Source organism: Alexandromys fortis, unplaced genomic scaffold, assembly GCF_014885135.2.
Source record: "Alexandromys fortis isolate MF-2015 unplaced genomic scaffold, M_Fortis_MF-2015_v1.1 scaffold_7, whole genome shotgun sequence".
NCBI classification, from domain to species: domain Eukaryota; kingdom Metazoa; phylum Chordata; class Mammalia; order Rodentia; family Cricetidae; genus Alexandromys; species Alexandromys fortis.
The window spans coordinates 8725665-8736319 of record NW_026067920.1 but is presented as its reverse complement, the minus strand read 5'-3'; the positions used below and the strand labels follow the sequence as shown (position 1 = coordinate 8736319).

Genomic DNA, 10655 nt, shown 5'->3' with positions numbered 1-10655 from the left:
TTTCTTCTCTCTTCTATATTTTTGTTCTCTTTTCTATTGCCCAGAGCAGTATGTTTTCTTACAGTAGGCATTAGGTTCTTTGATTGCTCTGGGAAGGTGTTTCCTCCCTGATGACTGAACCGAATTTGAGAGGCGTTTCCCAATGGCAGAGGGTTACATTGACTGTCTCATTGTTCTACATTTAATAGTCCAATGCCTGTTTTTGCCACACTTTCTGCATAATCCAGAAGGGAAGGACATTCTGTTTGGATTATATTTAGAGAAAACATGGTTTCTAGGAATGCCCTGTTTACAATCCCTTTTTAAGGTGACCTTGTTTACTGCATTTGAAACATTTGACAATTCTATTTTTTTTTCAAACCTCTGGAAATCACCTCTCCTATCCAAGCATCATTGTGGTCCTAAAATTCAATATTGATTGTATCTCGGATCCATTCCTCCAAGGGTGCTGATCTTGCCTTTAATGGCCCAATTACCCTTTTACATTGTGTGTTATCATTTTCAAAAGCCAGCATTTCAGTTGTTATTTGTCTAGCTTCTGAATTTGGTGTCATTCTATTACTGCTAACGTCAATCTTTCTAAGAGATCTATGAAGGTTTCCTTTGGTCCTGTATAACTTTAGTAACTGACTCAGTTTTCTTTTCTACTTCTTCAATTCTGTCAAGCATTCAAAGCTGCTGCATGGCATAAAACCAAGTTGTTGTCATCATATAGAGACTGCCTTTGTACATTAGTGTAGTCTCCCTCTCCAAGAAGTTGGTCTTGGGAGAGTTCCAAATTTCTAGCCCTACTTTGTTGTCCAATGGTCTTAGCCTCCATCTTTCCACCAGGCCTTCCATTGTAATTAAGGATCAGGCTCCAAGACAGCTGTAACCAAGTCTCTCCAGTCTTGAGGGATACTTCTATTACATATTGACTATGAATTTAACATCTGCTTTACAAAGAGTGAATGCATACCATATGAGACTATCACTTCCTTGAATCTCCTTAAATATAACATTTCCACAGGGGTTCATTCAGCTCTTGCACAACCTTGGGGATATCTGTCATTTGGCAGTTGTTCCTGTAAGGCTACTGGATAAATTAAAGTTAGCTGTTTGAAAAACCTTACGCTGTTTCCTCTAACCTTAAAGTGCAAAGTGCAATGCTGAGATTGGTTCCCCTTTAAATCCCTCTGACTGGGTCTGAATATATCTATGATCTGTTTTAATTAGGTTTTCTAAGGCCTGTATCTTGGCATTGATATTAACCATCTTTTAAAAGGATAAACCAAGAATTATCAAGCCAACAATAAAGATTATCAAAATGATAATTAATAGTATGTCAATCCCAGTTAAATTGATTACCCCTTCATTTAATTGTTCAGTTTTAAACCATGCATTGTGTAATCACATGGAGACCTAACTCTCTCCATTATAAGTGTTTCATGTTTTTTAATGTGGAAAACCCTCTCTCATTTAACTAATTCCTGCCTTTTAAGACTTCCTGGTTATCTCACCAAATCTGCTGATGATGATAGTGAAATGTGAGGTGTAGCACGTCTGAGCGGAGAACACAGGAGGTGAACAGCCTGGCTGAGGTCAGCTGCAGCTGCTAGCCTGTAGCCATGTGCTGAGAGTGGAACCCGAGGGGGGGGGGTCTAGGTGGAGCCAACAACCCACGCGGGAGAGGGAGCTGGCTGTCTGAAAAATGCACATGGGATTGTGCAGAAGAAGTACGTGTGGCCAGAGCTACCGGAAGCCAGAGCCAAGTCAGACTAGGGTGGGTAAGCTCTATGGTAGCTGGAGACTGTGTAGAGCTGCTGCAACAGGAAAATCCCAAACTTGCTCAGAGGCTGAGGAGAAAAAAAGAAAAGAAAACCTAGCGGGTGGGGTGACTCCGGTGGGAGCCACCATGTGCAGCTTCGGCATGTGCCAGTGGCTACAAAACTACAGGCTAGCAACTTTTTCATGAGTTTGTGCCTTAAAGTTAGGTGCCAATTGTTGCACGAATTCTAATTGGTCTTAACAATAAAAACCTGGAGCCAGATATTAGGGTAAATGCTGAAAACTCAGACAAAGGAGCAAGCCACAGCCAACTCTTTCACCTTGCTAACTGCTCAGTGGAAAAGGGCCAAGCTCTTGTCTCCTCCCACCTTATATTCCTCGCTCCACCCAGCCATATTACTTCTTGTCTGTCTGTACAGACCTCCAGATCTCTATGGTTAACTAGTGGCTACCTCAGCTCTCTGATCTTCAGGCAAGATTTATTTGTTAGAGCACAAACAAAATATCACCACATGGCCCCTTATGCCATTATTCCTGTTTTCTTTTTTTTCTGACTTTCCCGCAGATGTGTTGAACTGCTGTCGTGATTCCGTTCGGTTTTTGTACTGTTTCAGTGCGTTGCTTTTTATAGTTGTTTTAGGGGTTGCTTTGGCCTACCATATGCAGCTGTGACTCCTCATTTCTACTAAGTGTCTAAACCTTAATTCCGTTAGCGCTCCTTTTACCTCTCAGATTTAAGAATGTAATTGTTGAAGGATTCCTTTAACACCGAGGAACCACATCAGGTGGTATTGCAATTTTGTTTTAGCTATTGAAAGTGATTAGAGAAACCCACGAGTGGACAGTTTGTTTTTTCTTACCTTCTTTACATTAAAAAATACGTCTTATTTATGTATGTGTGAGAGCACAAGTATGCAGCACTAACGGAGCTGGATGATGCCATCAGATCCCCTGGAACTGGAGTTCTGGACACTTGGGAGCTGGGAATCCCACTTGGATCCTTGGAGACAGCAGCAGGTACTCTTGACTGCGAAGCCATCCCTCAATCCTAGTGTTCTCCCACTGCCTTTCTTTCCTGATACCCCCTGCTTGTCTGGGGACGGTTATCCCCAGGTTAAGCTGCTACCAGCCAGTTCTCCTCTTTCTTCTTCATCTGGGGAGTGTTTTCTCCATACTCCTCAAGTGTGGTTTGGCTGGATATGGACTCTTTCTTTCCAACACTTGAGACACAGTCTGCTTACTTCTGATTGCACTGGGTTCCGGGGAGATTTGCTGCTGCGTAGACCAGTGTGCTCTGTGCTAACATGCTGGCTTCTCTTGAGCTGCTGAACTTTCCCCTTTCCTTGGGTCTTTAGAAGTTTTGTGATGTGCAGTGAATTGATTTGGGTTTGTATTGTTTGGCATTTGATTCACTTCTTAAAATTGTGGGTTTGAGTCATTTGTGAAAATTGAAGTGTTTTCAAACATTACGTTTTGGATCATTTTGTTTTGTTTTTCGAGACAGGATTTCTCTGTATAGGCTTGGCTGTCCTGGAACTCAGGCTGTAGACCCGACGGGCCTTGCACTCACAGAGATCCGCCTGCCTTTGCCTCCCGAGTGCTGGGATTAAAGGCGTGCACCACCGTGCCCAGTTTGGATTTTTTCTATATTCTTTCCCCTTAATGAACACCATGATAAGAAGTAGATTGTCTGCTTTCCCCCATACACTCCTGAGGTCTGTGCCTCTCTTTTCCTGGCCTGTGCGCTCTGCTGTTGATGAGTAAACCCCACTCACCTGTCTGAGGGCTCTCGACCCTGTTGTCATCACAGTGTACTCGTGAGTCCACGCAGCAAGGCTTGGCACCCAAGGACCATATTTTTCAGTTTTATAATTTCCCCTTGGTTCTTTTCATAAAGCATAAGCAGGGGGACTGCAGAGCTGGCTCAGCAGTTCAGAGCAGGTTCTGTTCTTCCCGAGGACCCAAGTTCTGCTCTCAGCATGGCTGGCTAACAACTGCCGGTAACTTCAGCTCCAGGGGATCTAGCTTCCTAGATCACACCATCACATGCATGCAAATACCACACACACACAGATATACATATCAAATTATTAAAATGACAAATCTTTCAAAAACTTACAAAAGCTTAGTGTGGTATTTTAACACCTTTAATCCCAACATTTGGGAGGCAGAGGCAGGAGGATCTCTGTGAGCTTGAGACCATCTTGGTCTACATAGTGAGTTCCAGGACAGACGAGGCTACATAGAAAGACCATGTCTCCAAACAACAACAAATAAACAAATCAATCAATGCATGTATCAAATGGTTTGCTGAGATTTTCTGTTTCTACACTTAATTCAAAATAATCCATAATTATTTGCCAGAACATTTTAATGATAGCCGATTTCAACTCTGTAAGACAGTTCTAGTGTCGGATTCTCCAAGCATGGACATCAGTTGATTGCTTCTCTTAAGTTGTGGCTTTCCTGGTTGCTGGTATTGTGAGTGATCTTAGATTATATCATGAGCGGTGAGGATTTTGTTGGGGGACTCTCTCATTGCTGTCTCTTATTTTAGCAGGTAGCTGTCCTTTTTAGGTATAACCTAAGCGAGCATGCGGACTACTTGTGGGAGGTCCTTGTCATAAAAGTCTCAGAGACCTTGTATTGCTGTTGGGGTGGGATGCTTGCTAGCAGAGATGGTCCTCCCACTAGGCCTGAGCTCTTGTGGCACTTGGTGGAGAAATGGTTGTATTGTCTCTAGCTCTGGTGGGTTCTCTTTTCCAGTCCTGTGACAAGATGCAGGTTTCAGTGTGGCTTGCTTCTTCTCTGTCTATCCCTGCAGAAATTTTGTACACAGGGTCCTCTGTGTCTGGCCTGAGCCTATGGGAACTAAGACAGCCACCAGGATCTGCGCTCTCAAGCCACAGTGGAGCTCTCAAGACAGTTTGCTGCCCTCTCTGCAGCCCTCGGGGTTCTTTGTGTGTGTTGGATGACATCAAGGGAGAGAGGACCTGGGGAAGTGAGTCTCCACTATCTTGTTCTCACACGGGAAGTCCTATTCTGCCATATTTCACCATCACATCATGGTATTTTTTTTTCCTCTCCAAAGAGGGTAGTGGTGGGTGGCTGTTCATACAGAAAGCTCCTGGACTTCAGGCTGCCAAAGGATCCTGTCATTGTGAAGGCTGTTGAGAGAGCAGGCGGGGTGTACAAGCAGAGGTCACGGATCAGACACTGGGCGCTCACTGTGTGCCCCATGGGAAGAAGGAACCCCATTCCCACAGAGAAGCCTGTCTGGTAGACAGCAGAGTGCCAGGGGCTTTGGGGACAGCATGGAATGTACACCGCTGGGGATGGGGGAGAGGAGGACAGGAAAAAGGAAGGCCAGACAGTGGGAGAGGAGGAAAGGCCAACTTGGGCCTCTGAGCCTTGGACCCAGGGTAGATACTTCCCTCTGGAAGCTCTGAGGCCCCACCCAAGCCTCCGTGGGTCAGAAACTGCCACAGCAAGAAGGGAAGAGAGAGCTGGGCATGGGGCCAGGAGGGATTTGTAGGGAGCAAGGTCCCTGGGTGGAACAGGAGGGAGCAGCGCTCAGAGGAGCAGGAGGTGGCCACTCTCAGCCGTTCCCATCCTAGGATAAAAATACCAGCTTGCAAAATCAGCTGCTAATCTTGTTGCTAGGTAGAGTTCAGCTCCTGAATTGCTATTCTGTGCTAAGTTTGGCTGAACAGCTTTTCCCGGGAATCAGACTCTCCGCCTGCTAGCTCTGGGCCCCTGGAGGAGGCGCAAGAAGGCAGGCATTTGGCTGTTGCTTTTATGGGGTATAGCCTGGTTATTGTCAGCTCTTCCACCCCTAATGCCAGACAGACTGACTGATCCCACTGAAGTCCAGAGAGGGAGACGTGGCTTGGGAAAGCACTAGTCCTGGTCCAGCAGAGCTGCCTTTGACTGGGAAGGGTGGAGGCTGTGCCTCAGAGGGTTTACAAAGACACACAGCACACAAGGAACTGATCAGGGTGGGGTGTGGGCAGGGCGACACCGTGATGACCCCCCTAAGAGCGCATGGACCTTAGCAGAGGAAGGAGCATCAGGCAGCTCTAGACAGCAGGGATGAGGACTTTGAGGGAAAGTGCCCTTGTCCCTCCACTTCCTTCCGCAGTGTCTAACCCTTGAGGTAACCTGTCGAGGTGTGGAAGGAGGATGCATGGCCTCTCTAACTGAAGATCTAGACAAGGGGACAGGAAGAATGGGTGGGGAGCTGTGTGAGGGACCCAGGAAGGGTTAGGTGCTCACAGGCATATCATGAAATCAAGACTTTAGCTAGACCCAGTGAAGGGCTGCAGATGGCTGTGTGAAGGCCAAAGGGCCAACCAGGCCACTTGGGGTCTCGGGGCTCACCAGGAGTGGCATTGCCAGCCAGAGAAGCCAGCCACATTTTAGAGGCTCTTCATGGCCTCTCAGACCTTGGGTAGTGCCCTCACTTCTGTGGTGGGGGGCAAGAATCCAGGGAGCTTGGGGCCTTGGAAGGGCTCTGAACTTCCCAGGCTGTGTCATACAGGATCTATTCAGCAGTGCCATCGCCAGGTTTATTCAACCCTTGGAGACCCATGGTCGTCTGTCTAGGAAGGCTATCAGGATGCCGTTAGGACACTGAACCCCTTGCTCACCCTCCATCCTCCAAGGACCAAACTCTGGTAGTTCCTGTGGATTCAGGTGTCAGAAAGCAAGGCTATGCTCTACAAAGAGATAATTTTGGATCCCAACACACTTCCAACTCCTACCATCTACAGGAAAGCTTCAACCAGCCAGTCAACTGAACCAGCCAGTCTACCTGTTAAAATCCCAGTAGTAACCTACGGTGGGCTAGTCAGCAAATGAATACCAGCTGACTATGGAAGCCCAAACTGGAGTCACTCTACTCCTTACCAGCTCTTCTGTCCCCGAGGAATGAGACTGTCTCCTTTGGGAGGTGGGAGATGTAAGGGAAGACCACCTCTCCATGTGGTTATTGTAAGCGAGGTGTGCCTGGCACCTCCACATTAAACCTACTCACAAAGTCAAATGGAAAAGCACGAGGCGGTAGATGGGCCGAAACCAGTTCTGGGCATGGACTGTGTCTCACCTTGACCTGTTGCCAGGATTCCCTGGGCTGCCAGTGTTCCCGCCCTTTCCTCAGACCAACTGCTCCCAAGAGGAGAGACAACTGCTTGTGGTTTTGCTATGATTTTCCTCATGTGAATTAATTCGCCAGGATTACAGAGCTAGGAGCAGCATTGAAGCCTGAGGCAGGAGTGAGACCATATGGGAGAGAGCTATGGTTCCACAGTGTAGAAGAGGAAGAGCCCGGGGTGCCTGTTGAGTCTAGAACACATTCCTTGCGTTTTGGGGGTCTGGCCACAGCTACAGAAGGGCTCTGTACAACATGCTTTCTCTCCTAGAAGCAAGAGGCAGGAGCGTCAGTCTGTCCTCCCTCATCCAGGCCACCAGCTGTTCTTTTTGTTTGTTCCTTTAATAACAGCTTTATTGAGGTATAATTCACATAGCATAAAATTCAGTGTTTAAAGTGTGCAATCCAGTGTTTTAGGATATTCACAGCATTCTGCAGCCCTTGCCACTAAATTTAGACTATGTTCTTTACCCCAGGAAGAATCCATATCCACTGGCAGTCACTCCCCATCCCCACAAAGCTGGATCAGTCAAGCTACTCACTAATGCTGCCTCTTCAGATTTACCTATTTCATAGGATAAAGTTGAACCTCTACCTCACACCCCAAAGAGAAATTAACCCCAAATATACCAAGCCCTAAATACAAGAGCTGACCCCGCAGAACTCTGAAGAAAGCATGAGTTTGGATTTGGCTGTGGCTTCTTTGATATGGCATAGATTTAATGATCTTTATTAAAATTGAGAGTTTTAGTACATCAAAATGCACTACCAAGCAGATAAAATATAATCTACACTTCTACCTGCAGAACGGAATAAAATGCTTTGATCCTACGTCTAAGACATGTCCAAGGTCAAGAATGTAGGAACACAAGGTTCAAGGATAGTGGTGGTGCACACCTTTAATTCCAGCGCCCAGGAGGCAGAGGCAGGTGATCTCTGAGTTTGAAGTCAGTCTGGTTCACATACTGAGTTTCAGGACAGCCAAAGTTACATAATAGACTCTGTCTCAAAAAAAAAAATTGTAGCCGGGCGGTGGTGGCGCATGCCTTTAATCCCAGCACTCCTGAGGCAGAGGCAGGCAGATCTCTGGGAGTTCCAGGCCAGCCTGGTCTACAGAGCTAGTTCCAGGACAGGCTCTAAAGCTACAGAGAAACCCTGTCTCGAGAAACCAAAAAAAAAAAAAGTATGTAGTTGGTTGTTTGACTCTTTGCATCTTTTGGGGGACCTGCCACCTCACTCCCAAATAAATCACACATGGAGTCTTATTATTAAGAATACCTGAATTTAGCTTGGCTTATTTCTAGCCAGCTTTTCTTAAATTATTCCACCTACCTTTTATCTCTGGGATTTTATCTTTATTTCTGTATACCTTTCTTTACTCCTTACTCTGTGGCTAGCTGTGTGGCTGGCTGGCCCCTTGAGCCCTCCTCTTTTCCTTGTACCTTGATCTTTTTCTCCTTCCATTTAGTTTCTGCATGCCAGCCCTGCCTATCCTTTCCCCTGCCTTGCTATTGGCTGTTCAGCTCTTTATTAGACCAATCAGGTGATTTAGACAGGCACAGTAACACAGCTTCACAGAATTAAACAAATGCAACATAAAAGAGTACAATGCGTCTTTGCATCATTAAACAAATGTTCCACAGCATAAACAAATGTAACACATTTAAAAATAATATTCCACCACAATTGTAGAAAGAACCTCTCCTACTCAACACAAAACTAATGAAAACTGGGCAAAAGTCTATACTTCACACACACTCAAATGTCTAAACTCTCAAGAGGAAATCGGAGGTGTGGCCGAGACTGTAGAGAAGTGAAGGCCTTCCTCCATTCACTCTGGGAGAGGTGGAAAATGGTGCAGCTGCTGTGGGAAACTTTGACACTTCCTCACGTTAAACAGAAGTGTCATTTGCCCAATGAGTTCCCTTCTGGGTACAGACCCCAAAGAATTGGAACCTCTCACATGGATACGTGTGGTCAGTGTAGCAGTATTCCCGGTCACCCAAAGAAGAGAGAACCCCCAGGGTCCAGCAGCCGCTAAAGGGATGCACACATTGTGGTACATCTATGTAATGGCCACAACAAACAGTTTGCAGGCTGAGGGTACGCTCCTTTGCTACAGTGCTTGCCTAGCATGCACAAAGTCTTGAGTCTGATCGTCAGCACCAAATAAAACCAGGCAATAGTGGTGTATGCCTGTGACCTGAGCCCTGGAGATGGGATCAGACATTTAAGGTCGTTTTTAGCTGCATGGGGAATTTGAAGCCAGTCTCCTGTAGAGATGCAGGGAGAAGGAGGTGGTGGTTTAGGTTATGGTCTGGCATGAGTTCTGCCATGGGTAACCTTGCAGACATGCTCAGAGAAGCCCATCAGATAGGAAGGGAGAGTAAGGTAGGATTCGTTTGCTTGAGTATTTCAATATTCAGGAATAAGGTAGATTAAAGCGATACTTGGCTAAAGAGTTCTGTGTGGGATAATGAATAGTTTTGGAAATACATGAGTGATGGTTGCATACCTGGTGGAAGTACTTAATGCCACTTGAATTGTACACTTGGATTAAAATTGAAGTTTTATGTTATATACGTACTTTATCACCAGTATTAAAATGTTAGAAGTGTCTGGGCATGGTGGCACACACCTGTAACTCCAGAACTCAGGAGTCTGAGGAAGAAGAATGACAGAGAGTTCTCAGCCAGCATAGGCTACACAGGGAGGCACGGTCTCAAAGGAAATAAAATGCAAACAAACAGTGTGTGATACTGATTCCAGGAGAGAGACAGACTGCCTAGACAAGTGAGTTGTTTCTCTGAGTCTGCTGTTTGACCTCTGTGCAGTGAGAACAGGTGTAGCACTCAGCCTGTGAGGCTGTTGTCAAGATCCAATGGCATAATTTCACATCAGCACTTAGCACAAGTCTGGTCAATGAGTGTTCAATAAGGGCAGCCATTTTCACGTGATCATCTTTGTTCTGTCTAGAAATATACTATTTGGCATCACCCGGAGAGATGGCTCAGTGGTTAAGAACCCTCACTACTCTTTTTTTTTTTTCCCTCACTACTCTTGCAGAGGATCCTGGTTTGGTTCCCAGCACTCACGTGGTCTCTCATAACCGTGTTCCAGGGATCCATGCTGTCTTCTGGCCTCTACCACTACCAGGCATGTGCACGGTGCGCAGACATACAGCAGAACACCCAGACACATAAAAATAATAATTCTTTTTTTTAAAGTACATTTCCTGCCACACACCTTTAATCCCAGAACTCAGGAAGCAAAGGCAGGTAAATCTTTATGAGTTTGGGGATAACCTGGTCTATACAGAGGACCCAAATTCCATTCTTAGCACCCACATCTGGTGGCTCACAACTGCCCGTATCTCCATCATCAGGGGATCTGACACACTTTTCTGGACTCCACAGGCACTTCACACGTGTAGTGTACACACACACACACACACACACACACACACACACACACACACACAAATAAGGCTTGGTTAAAGTAACATTCCCAGAGGAGAACATTGAGAATAGCCAGAAAATCCAGGCTAAAAAGTTATTTGAATGAACTGGGCAGCTGCAGACAACCAGAACTTAGAGCCACATTTCCAAAGAAGAGAAACTGGGCAGTGTGAGGTAAGCACTCTGTTTAGCCCCTGGGAGTTTTTATTTATGAGACAGAAATGAATGTGAACCATAATAAAGTTCAGGAGGACGTGATCCTACACAAAGGCTACAGACGA

General features: G+C 45.9%; 1 long non-coding RNA gene across 1 annotated transcript; it reads left to right on the top strand.

Annotated features, from left to right (window-relative positions):
• The first annotated feature begins 2712 nt into the window (after positions 1-2712).
• On the top strand, positions 2713-10279 carry LOC126501007 (uncharacterized). Its single transcript, XR_007591481.1, has 3 exons — positions 2713-2784; positions 4592-4768; positions 9983-10279. It is a non-coding gene; the product is annotated as an uncharacterized lncRNA (long non-coding RNA).
• The last annotated feature ends 376 nt before the right edge of the window (positions 10280-10655 follow it).